Below are 12,116 nucleotides of genomic sequence, written 5' to 3'. Positions count from 1 at the left end.
TAAACTAAAAGGTTTAAATAACGAAAAAAAAGAAGGCAGGGGAGAAAAAAAACAAACCCTTAAAGACAGGGTTTTGAACTAGGTATTTTTTAAACAGCTTCACTTGATGCTTTTGAAGAATAATGAATGGCGAGTGTCCTATCCTGCAGAGGAAAGAAATAAAAACGGAGCCCCAGCTCTCTTTGAGAGAGAGCAGTCTCATCTCCCATCTTCTCCCGCAATGCCAGGCTCATGCGCTCCTGGGGACTGAGGGGTTGCCAGTCCCAATCCCACCAGGGAGGAGGCAAAGGAACAAGCTTAGAGCAGCTTGGGCAGGAGGTTGAGCTTCTTCCACAGGATTGTCTGATTGAATAGGCACAGACCAGTAAGGTGTTTTCAACATTTTCTTCTCATTTTTATCTGTATACGTAGAACGTACTTCATGTCTCGAGCTAAAGCCATCTGGCAAAAGGCCACATAGCGCCAATGAACTAAGACGTAGCTCCAGAAGCAGCCCTGGTGGCAGCCTGCCTAAGTGTTGGTCTGCTCACCGAAGGCCAGCAGTTTGAACCCACCAGCCACTCTCTATTCCGGACGAGGCTCTCAACGCCTGTGAAGAGTTCCGGTCTCTGAAGCTCCCAGGGCAGTTCTGCCCTGTCCCCTAGGGTCGCCAAGGGTCAGATCAATGCAATGGCAGTGCATTTGGTTTGAGTGCCCTCCCTCCCTCCCCTGGGAGAGATCACAGCCATGTAGCCTGACTGGCGAGAATCAATTCCTTGCCTTTCTTTAGAGTTTTACCCCCTAGGGTATAAGGGCAAGTTTTGCTTGTTTTTGAGTTTTATATAAATGGACCTGTACAGTGTACTTCATTTTGTAAAGTGCTTCTTTATCTCAGCACGATGCTTGCGAGATTCTCCCAGGTTGCATGTACTGGCAGTTCATCTGCTTCGGTGGCTGTATTTATCCAGTCTACTGTCAGGCATTTGGGCCCTTCCCTTTTGGTCTATTAAGAACAATGTTAGGTGCTCACTCCGGCTGCACATTGACTACAACTGCAATGATACAGAGAAGATTAGCAGGTCCCCTGAGCAAGGATGGCACACAAATTCATGAAGCGCTCCGCATTTTGTGTTGGGGGGAGGTCTTCGTTCTGTTGTGCCCCAGGTAGCGATGAGCTGGAACCGACTTGATGGGAGGGAACAGCAGCGACACCAAAGAGAATGAGGTGGCCATGCACACATCTCCTGGAGCAAACGCGCCATCGTGTCTCTAGGATATGTGGTGCACGTGGTTGTTTCTGAGTGCCATCAGGTGGGCTCCAGCGTAGAGACCTGGGCATTACAGAATGAAATGGTGCCTGCTGCTGTGCCGTCCTCAGGAGCCCTGGGGTGCTGGGGGTTCCACATTGGACTGCTAACCCCAAGAGCAGCAATTCAAAACCACCAGCTCCCCGAAGGACAAAGAGAAGGCTGTCTAGTCCCACAATGCTTTGCAGCATTGGAAACTCCAGGGGGCGTTCGACCCTGTCCTGTTGGCTGCGAGCAGTAGGAACGGACTGGGTGGCAGTGAGTGCTGGGTCCCTGTGCCATTGCCACGGTCATGGTTAAATTTGAGCCTCGGGTTGCAGGCACCGGATCTGTCCATCTCGTTCAGGAGCTCTCTCTTTTCCACTGAACTTTGTTCTTAGGGATTGGTTTCTCTGGAGGATGTGTCCAAAGTGAAGGACACAAAGTGTTGCCACCACTGCTTTCAAGGCGCGTTCTGGTTGTACTTCCTCTAGAACAAATCTGTTTGCACTTCTTGGGGCAGTCCAAGGTCATGCGCCATTCTCCACCAACCCCCCCATTTGGATGTGACCATTCTTCTTTGGTCTTCCTCTCTCCTGTCCAGCTTTCACATGCATTTGAGGCAACCGAAAGGTCTTGGTTTGGGTCAGGTGCGCCTTAGTCACCAAAGTGACGTCTTTGCTTTTGAACACTTTGAAGAGAATGTTGCCCCAGATCTTCCGGATGCAGTATGTCATTTGGCTTCTTATTGTTGCTTCCATGGGCGCTGCTGGTCGACCCAGGGGTACAATGCTGCTGTGACATTGTCCTCGCCACACAATGATTCAGCACTGGGCTGATTACGGCAAGGTCAGTGGTTCCAATCCACCAATCCTGAAAGGATGACATCCTTGGAAGCGCTGTGAGGCCCTTCCACTCTGTCACTGGAGTTACTCTCAGTCTGACTCCCCTCTAGAGGCCACAGACATGGTATGTTCAATTGTACAAGGTTGGGCAGAACTCTTTCCAAAGGGTTTAGACTAGTGCCTGCTTTCACTGGTCCCTGCCTTCATGGATGCACCAAAGGTTGGCTTCATAGTAGGGAAAAATTAGAAGCAACCTTAGAATCTGCCATTGGGAAGCTGAGTAAATAAATCATGACCCAGCCATAGAGTGAATTAGGGTCACTGTGAGTTGGAATCAATTAGACAGCACCTAACAGCAACAACAACAACAACAAAGATGAGCTACGATCAGTCACTCTTCTAAGTGCTCTACTTGTGCGCATTGCCTGATGTAATCCTTATCACAGCTCCAGGAGGTAGATAGTATTATTCTACCCAAGTTGCAGATGAAGAAACTGAGACCCACAGAGGTTAAATTACCTCCTGAGTTACACACAGCTGATAAATAAGGGAGCCAGGATTCATGTCCAGGCAAGCTCTGTGACAAGTGGTCTGGCACAGCCTTTACAAGTTAGAAATAGAGATAACGTGATCCAGCAGTCCCACTCCTGGGATTAAGAGTCATGACATGGACCAATATGTGCACGCCCATGCCTATAGCAGCACTATTGGAATAGCAGAGATGGGAACAGACGAAGTGCTCACCTGGTAGTGAACGGATATGAAACTGTAGCCCATACACCAGGGGGCACTTCACATGCTTAACAATGATGATGAATCTGCAGAATATCTCACAACATGGATGAGCCTAGAGCAGCGGTTCTTAACCTGTGGGTGGCGACCCCTTTGGGGGTCAAACGACTCTTTCACAGGGTCGCCTGATTCATAACAGTCGCAAAATTACAGTTTATAAGTAGCAACAAAAATAAGTTTATGACTGGGGGGGGTCACCACAACCTGAGGAACTGTCTTAAAGGGTTACGGCATTAGGAAGGTTGAGATCCACTGGCCTAGAGGATCTGATGCTGAGTGAAATAAGACAATCACACAGGGAAAGTATTCTATGAGACTATCCAAGTAAAACAGTATTTTAAATGTTTACACACAGAAAGAAATGTGCTCTGATCATTACCAGGGATGAGAGAGGGAAGGAAGGAAAATCACTCAGTGGATAGATGGGTAGACACCCCCATTTCTCTGTCACTTTGTCGAGCTGTGGTGATTTGTGTACTGCTGTGATGCTGGGAGCTATGTCTCTGGTCTTTCAGACGCCAGGAGGCTCACCCACAGTGAACAAGTTTCAGCAGAACTTCCAGACTAAGAAGAGACTATGAAGAAGGAACAGGCTGAACGCTTCTGAGGAGCTAGTCACAGAAGACCTATGGACAGGACCGAAACATTGTCACAGACTGCAAACCCCATGAAAAGAAGCAGAACATTGCCAGAGATGAGTCCCTCAGGTCCCTCAAAATACGACCGAGGAAGAACTGCCTTCTGACAGGAGAGCCGACCATCATGCTGGGACACATGCAGCATGCGAAGAAAGAGCAGCAGGGCAGCACACAGGAGGAAGACCTTCACCAAGAGGGACTGACACAGTAACTGCTACACAGTAACTACTCCAACATAGGAGCAATGTGAGGATGACACAGGACCGGGCAGTGTTTGTCGCTGTGAGTCAGAACCAACTGGTCAGCACCTAACAATGACGACAAAGGGTACTAGCCAAGAGTTACTTCTGGTGAAAGGAAAGGTAATGTACAATAAGGGGGAGGTCACAGGCAAAGGAAGACACTGGGGGGGAAGCAACAATAGTAAATACTATGATACACACAATCCTGCAATAGCTGTAATAACGAAGCACAATTCACAAGAGGATATACTGGGAGATACGTAAGCTGAGCAGGTGTGAGGCGACAAATGGGAGGATACCAGGAGCTTATGCAGCCTTGGCAGCGGATATTTCTACACCTGCATTTGTTGTTACTCTTGTGGTGAAGTGCCTTTGCGTCGGTTCCAGCACCTAGTGACCCCACGTACAGAAGAGGAAAGCCATGTTTGGTCCTGTGCCTTCCTCACCATTGTTACCTTTGAGCCCATTGTTGCAGCCACAGCTGTCAACCCATCTTATTGAGTCATCTCGTTATTGCTGACCCCGGGTTTCACAAACCATGATGCCCAGTTGTAGGAACAGGTCTCTCCTGATAACACGTCCAAATTATGTGAGGCAGTCTCCCGGCCTGGCTTCCATGGAGCAATCTGCTCTGGGTACACTTCTTCCAAGACAGGTTTGTTTGTTCTTTTGGAAGTCCCCGGCATTTTCAATAGTCTTCCCCCAAATCATAATGCAAATGTATCGTTCTTCAGTTTTCCCTCCTCGCCGTCCATATCTCACGCGCAGATGGGACCACTGAACGTGCCATAGCGTGGGTCGGCGGTGCCTTGGTCTTCCGACTGACGTCTTTGTCCCGGAGACTCTGGAGAGAACTTTCACGCAATGTGCCACATTATTTAATTTTTATGTAAAATGAAATCCTTGAAGACTTTCGTCTTTTCTCCGTTTCTCATGATGTTGCGCATTGATCCAGTTGTGAGGAGTTTTGCTTGCTCTATATTGAGGAGTAATCCCTGCTGGAGGCTCTGTGCCTTAACCATCACCAGGAAGTGCTCAAGTCCCCGTCCTTTTCAGCCAGCAGGGTTGTGCAGCTGCATATAAAAGGCTGTTGAGAATGATGATACATGCGATAATTAGTGTGGTCTTAGCATAAGAATATACTTAGCAAAGCACCTCCAGGCATGAAGGGCCTTGGAGAGCATTAGGATGTGTGGCAGTTACAAAATCTCCTGTCAACTGGAGCAAAGGGGTGGAGTCTAGCCTGCTAATCAGGTCATAGCCAATAAGGCCTCCATGTGGGCATGGCCTTCTCCTGAGAATTCTGGGAACTCCTGTCTTCCTCCCTGGAAGTGGGACATACTCTCGTTCTGTTTCACCTTCCTGCTGACAAGTGAGATGGAGCTGTGTTGATGGAGCCAGAGTCCTGGAGCTGGAAAGAGCCACAGGGAGAACCACACCAGTGCTGAAATGCTTCCACATCCACTGGATCCACAAGACTTTCCACCCATTGGCCTGTGGTCTTCCTGCATTCGGCGTCATTGCATGTGTTGCGTGAGTCTGAAGAGGAATTTATAGGCTGGTATCGGACATATGGGCTAATATCGGACTTAAGAACCTGATCTGCACTGGGCTGGGATGTTTTCTCAATATACAATTGCTCCTTTATATAAAGCTCTTTCTTATACACAAAGGAGTGTCTATGAATTTGTTTCTCTAGGCAACCCAGACTAACACATTATGGTTCCTTGGGAGTGGGGTTCTAGAGAAATAAAGTTGGAGAGTAGATGCTTGTTTGACCTCTGTCTTATGGAACGAACATGAGTAGTTAAAGTTTGATTCTTTTCCTTGGTTATTGTCTTTGGTTATTCCTGTTTGAAATGGCAAAAATGAATCTGATAAATTTTGAACTCAGGGGATGGAATCTCCCCTGGAACTTCTCTGAGACCATACTGCTTAGTCAAAATGGCTGACAGAAGGCCTGGCCCGGCTTGCGGTAAAGCAGCCATATTTCATATCAATAGAATAGTTTAGGTAAGGATTAAGATAAGATAAAGATTGAACTTGACTGTTTTTAAGAATTGAGTTTAGGATCTGGCTGTACCAGGTTTATACTCTTTTCTTTCTTTCCTGTTTATTGTTATTGATATAATGACTGATAGAATCTTGAAATGGGTGTAGGGCATGCCTGCAAAGAAGGCTCTGAAAAGCTAAGCCTCACCCAATGTCATGAGTGCCCAGAACATTCTAAGGTGAAGAGACTTTCCTAGGGGGATGTTGACAGATTGAAGAAAAAGAGGAATCCTTTGATTTTTGAGAAGCTGGAAAAATTTGGAGCCAAGAAAGAAACTCAGTGCTCTAGGGCTGAACATTAAAGGAGCCTATGGGCAGGCTGAGATGCTTACTAGGTGGCCACCTGGATCCACTTGTTGACTGGAAGTGAGAGAAACACTGTAATAAAGACATGAGTTGAGTCTGGCCACTGACACCCATGGACCTGGTTCACAATGACTAGAGGAGAAAACGAGAGCAGATTGACTGGTCTGAAGTTCATGACCTAGCACAAGGGGTCTAAGGTTGTTGAGAATTAGTAATGGGGCCCATGATCTAAAGGCACCCTAATGAGGCTAAGTGAGGCAGCCCGCATTTTCTCTAGTCTACCAGGACTAACACAGGCTGAATGAATCACAGCAGGAGAAATATTATATGAGACTTCTGTTATAAAGGCAAAACCAAGACAAAGGTTTTCATAGTGAAAGAATCACATTATAGGGGTGGGGGAGTAGGAAGCCTCGCCTTTCTCCCACACAATGGCTGATGGTTTTGAAGTGCTAACCTTGAGGTTAGCAGCCCAATGCATAACCCACTACCCCACAGGGCTCCTCAAGCAGCAGGCTAAAAACAAACAAACAACTCGCTACCATCGAATAGATGCTGACTCATAGCAACCACATTGGACACGGTAGAACTGCCCCTGTGGGTTTCTGAGACAGTATCTCTTTATGGGAGTAGAAAGCCAGTCTGTCTCATATGCCACCACATGTACAATTGACTGATTTTTTACAAAAGTGCCAAGGTGATTCCACAGGACAAGAATGCTAACATGAACTATTGGTGATTTCCATGGAGGGCCACGGTGGCGGGGCATAGGGGAGAACTCTGACCCCCGCCCCCCCATCTCACATCATCCACAACTAGTATTCAGTGGATCAGACACCTAAATGTAAAACCAGAAACGATAGAAACTTTCAAAGAAAACCTCTGTGGCATAGGTGAAGATTTCTAAATATGAGGAATAGTCGATACACAGGCTCTCACCCAAAACTGAAACTTCTGTTCATCAAAAGACACTGGTAAACAAATGAAATACTAAGGCAAATATTGAAAGAAAAAAATCCTTGTATATATGTGACAAAGGACTTATATCCATAATTATGCTCTGGTGTCTCCTACTTTAACACACACACAAATACCCAAACCATCAAGGGAGACATCTGGTCAAGAGAGTACAGTGAGTGTGTACTTTGTTGGGTTTTTTTGTTTTGTTTTTTAAATCATTTTATTAGGGGCTCATACAACTCTTATCACAATCCATACAACATCAATTGTGTAAAGCGCATTTGTACATTCATTGCCCTCATCATTCTCAAAACATTTTCTCTCCACTTAAATCCCTGGCATTAGGTCCTCATTTTTCCCCTCCCTCCCCGCTTCCCCCTCCCTCATAAGCCCTTGATAGTTTATAAATTGTTATTTTGTCATATCTTGCCCTCTCTGACGTCTCCCTTCACCCACTTTTCTGTTTGAGTGTGTACTTTGATGAACCCTCTTCTCCACTGGTATAGTAATGAGAGGAGGGAGGGGAAAAATGAGGACCTAATGTCGGGGGTTTAAGTGGAGAGAAAATGTTTTGAAAATGATGTACAAATGTGCTTTACACAATTGATGTGTGTATGGATTGCGATAACAGTTGTATGAGCCCCTAATAAAATGTTTAAAAAAAAAAAGAAAATAGAAACCAAAAATAGGTACGCAATGATGCATCTCTGTGGACCAGAAATGGGCCAGAATTGCCAAGCAGTAAGCTAGTTGGGCTCCAGAGCTGAGAAGAGGGCAGTGGCAGTAGGCGTTGATGTCTGTATGGTAAAAGTGCTAAACCAGCTTCCATTCTATGGCTGAGCCTGGGGTGGAGTTGAAAGGTAATGAACTAAAACTGTAAACAAAACCCAAGTCTGAAATCTTCCAGGATGCTGCTGACCTACAGAGGCAGACACACAACACTTGACTGACTGGGTATTGAATGAGCAACTCAACAGCGTTGCAGGACAAGATCCCCAAAATAAGATCAGAAGCACTTCTGGGTTGGTGGGAGAGGGTCCCTGAAGGCCAGATGGAGATACAGTACTTGCAAAAATAGGTGGGGGTGGAGAGTGGGGTGGAGAGTAATGGTTGGAGGGAGTAACAGAGACAGAGAAGTATTCTGGTGTACACCTCCACAGCCTCCCTCATTTTTTATCATACATTAATTACCCATGGACCTACACACAAGTTTCTGTGAGTTATTACTTCTGCGGCAGGATTGTATATTTTATACCATTTGCTGAACTTGTCCTTTTTCTTATGCACCTCTCAGTAGAAACCTTACGTGGTCATGTGGTGCTGACTTCCCCCATATTGTGTACTGTCTTTCCTGCCACCAGAATTAACTCTTGTCTACTATGTGGATTCTCCTCCTTCCCCCACCTCCTCTCTGGTAACAACCATCAAAGAATCAACTCGATGACACTTAACAACAAACATATAATTATTTATTTATATTTCTGCATATATAAATACACACATATAAATTAATATATATATTAAACACATATTTACATATATAATATGTTTCCCTCTTTCCCTCCCTTCCTCCCTCAATCAGGGACAGAGAGGCAATTCAGCTATCCCTTAGGCTTTCCTATGATAGCTCTTACCCATAAGCCAGGGATTCAATGTGGAAGTTACCCCAATTGACAAGTATAGAAATTCTAATTATGCATTCAGAGATCGGGGAAATAGCATGACTACCGGGTCAGTCCCACTGTTAGCTGGACTTTACCCAGAAGCTCATTGACTGCGTGGCCCCCGTAAACCCTCACTCTATTAAAGTGAAGACACCGAGTCTCTGGCTATCCGTATCAATTCAAAGATCCTGGGTGTAACACTCCTCAAAATATCTACGTATTCCCTTTCCTTCCATGTAGAATCATCCAAGCTGTGGAAATAAACAGAACCCATCAAAGGAGAACAAGCCAAGTAAGTGACTCCAGGGCTGCAATAACAAGGGCGTCAGCTGCCATCCCTTGCTTTGGTCAGAAACTCAAAGGCAAGCAGGGGAATGAGAAGCCTTTACTGAAACCAAAAGGGAAGGGCTTCAGTTTGGTCCAGATTGAAGATCATTGGCATGAGGGAATTAAAGGCGGGCTAACTCTCCCTGAGTGGGAAGTGACAGCAAAAACAAGGAAGCTGGTAGTTATTGATGAACCAAGTCCTCACTCTGGCCAGTTGCTGTGGGTCGGAGTTCTATTGTCATATGTTATCTGATCATTTTGTGCCTCCATGTTTGTTTCTCAAAGCCTTTTCGGGGGAAGGACTCGGGCGATGGCCATAGTGCATACATTTACTTGCCAAGTGGTGATTCAGGGTCCTTCCTCCTACAGACTGGGGCCACCTCAGTGGGTTACAGGTTCGAGACTTGGTTCCAGAGATTGTGACTTTGTATTAGGCCTCTTTGGCTTCCATCTTGCCACTTGATTGACTTATTAAGCAACACCTTGCTATTGGCCCACTAATATCACTTCCAGAGACAACATGTTCTACTAACCATCACGCCAATGTCTTGTTTGCTGATTGCCACTTGACTGCACTCCACTTCCGAGGTAAATACAGTCATCACAGATGCCTGGCTTTTAGTGCTTAGTGCTTGCTAGGTGCAGCGGTGGTATGCATCGTGTTGCGATGCTGACAGCTACATCACTGGCTTCAAAGGCCAGCAGGGTCGCCCAAAGGGTACAGGTTTCAGTAAAACTTCCAGAATAAGAACAGACTAAGAAGGATTAGGCTTTCCACTTCTGAAGAATTAGCCACTGAAAAACTTATGACTAGCAGTGGCCCATTGTCTGATACTGAAGACCCCCTGAGCACCAGCATCACAGTATGAAAGAACGCTGGGAAAGGAACCCCTCAGGTTGCAAGGCACCAAAATAGGGCAGAGTACAATACAATTGTCCTTGTTGGTTTCTGAGACTGCACGTCTTTCTGGGAGCAGAAAGCCTCATCTCTCTCCATTGGAGCACCTGGTGGTTTCAAACTGCTGCCCTTGGCCTTGGCGGTCCAACTCATCACCCACAACACCAACCAGGGCTCCTCCCTGGTTTCCTTTTGCATTCTGGCTTCCAAGACAGATTTGTTTGTCCTTTTGGCAGCCCATGGTAGTTTCAATATTCTTTACCAATACATAATTCAAATTCATCCATTCTTCTTTAGTCTTACTTATTCACATGCATATGGGGCAATTGAAAATACCATGGCTTAAGTCAGGCCCACCTTAGTCCTCAGCGTGACAGCCTTGCTCTAGCACACTTCACAGAGGTCTGTCTTGTGCAGCAGATCTACCCAAGGCAATGCATCGTTTGATCTCTTGACTGCTGCTTCCATGTGCACTGATTGTGGATCCAAGCAAGACAAAACTCTTCAACCTTTTCTGCACTTACCGTGATGCTGCCGATTGGCCCAGCTGTGAAACTCTGTCTGTGTTTTTACACTGAGTTGCAATCCATATTCTTATCTCTTGAATATGGTCCTTTGCTTTCTTCATGGTTCACGCTCTTGGTGCCATCCCACACCTCATCAGGTCTCCTGTATTCATATTCAAGGAGTCCAGTGTGTTCCTGAGATGTACTCGACATTCAGGCGGAGTCTTTGGTATTTTGACAGTTTGCATTTTGACTCTCATGGACTTGCTTTAATTTTCTTCAACTTCAATTTGAACTTTCATGCGATGATTTGTGTCACTGTCAGTCCCTGGCCTGTTTTTCATTTTCTTTCTTTCTTTCTTTGGCTGCTGGTATTGAGCGTTGGCCTGCTAACCAGACCCTGCTCGGGAGAAAAGGAGACAGTCTGCTCCCATGAAGATGTATAAAGCCTTGAATACCCTACACAGTGTCACAATGCAGCGGACTCGACGCTATAGCAGTGAGTAAGGAGCTCTGGCCACACTGTGGTTATGTGCTCAGCACTAACTGAGCGCTCCGTGGTTTGAACCCACCAGCTCCTGCAGCACAAAGATGTGGCTGTGCGCTTCCATACAGATGTACAACTTTAGAAACACTCTGCGGGCAGGTCTACTCTGCCCGACAGGGTCACTGTGAGTCAGAATCAACTCCACAGCAACAGGGTGGGTGGATGTGGTCTGTTAATCTGGATCCTTATGGCTGTTCCTGAGATCAGCTCCTCCCATCAGCTCCGCCTAGTCTAAAGCTATCTGGGAACTTCCTGCCAGCCCTTCTGACCAGCACATCGGTAATGGCCTTGGTGAATGGTATGCCACCTCGGGCCTCCTGTGGTACATGATTCATTGGTGAATTTTCCAGTGCACTCGCTTCCTTCAGACTCAGCACTAGTCAGGCAAACCGAGTGTTTTGAATATAAAAATACATTTAAAAAGAACCTAAAACTATGAGTTTTTTAAAACTCGTACTCAGGTATGAACATGTGTATTAGATAGATAAGAAATTTTTTTTAAAGTGAAACTTGTTTTTATTGTAAAATAACTTGATTTTGTTTTGAAGTAAAATATATGTGCTGGTTAGATAAAGAGAAGACCTAATGCCAGGATGCATATAAAAAGCACTTTTTAAATTATTAACTACTTTTATTGGGGGCTCTTACATCTCTGATCACAATCTATCCATCCATCCATTGTGTCAAAAAGCACTTTTGCATATCAAAAGACACAGCTAGAGACAACATGTGCTCACCCCCACCCCACCCCGGCCCCCGGGATCCATGCCAAGGAGCCATGGTGGTGTGGAGGGTTACTTCTTGGGCTGCTAATGGCAAGGCCCGCAGTTTGAACCCACCAACTGCCCTATGAGAGAAAGATGAGGCTTTCTGCTACCGTAAAGATTGACAGTCTCGATACCAAGGGCTCAAGTAGAAAGCAAATGTTTTGAGAATGATGATGGCAACATATGTACAAATGTGCTTGATACGATTGAAATATATGTTGTGATAAGAGCTATAAGAGCCCCCAATAAAATTATTTCTATTTAAAAATATGATTTACAGTCTCAGATTCCTGCTGGTGCAGTTCTA

General features: G+C 45.7%; 1 non-coding gene across 1 annotated transcript; it reads left to right on the top strand.

Annotated features, from left to right (window-relative positions):
- The first annotated feature begins 1,001 nt into the window (after positions 1–1,001).
- On the top strand, positions 1,002–1,108 carry LOC115868339. The gene has a single exon (XR_004045520.1). It is a non-coding gene; the product is annotated as a U6 spliceosomal RNA (small nuclear RNA).
- The last annotated feature ends 11,008 nt before the right edge of the window (positions 1,109–12,116 follow it).

This window comes from Echinops telfairi, unplaced genomic scaffold (assembly GCF_000313985.2).
Source record: "Echinops telfairi isolate 266 unplaced genomic scaffold, ASM31398v2 ScPeMD7_9;HRSCAF=40, whole genome shotgun sequence".
Taxonomy (NCBI): Eukaryota; Metazoa; Chordata; class Mammalia; order Afrosoricida; family Tenrecidae; genus Echinops; species Echinops telfairi.
This window is presented reverse-complemented; position numbering and strand designations above follow the sequence as displayed.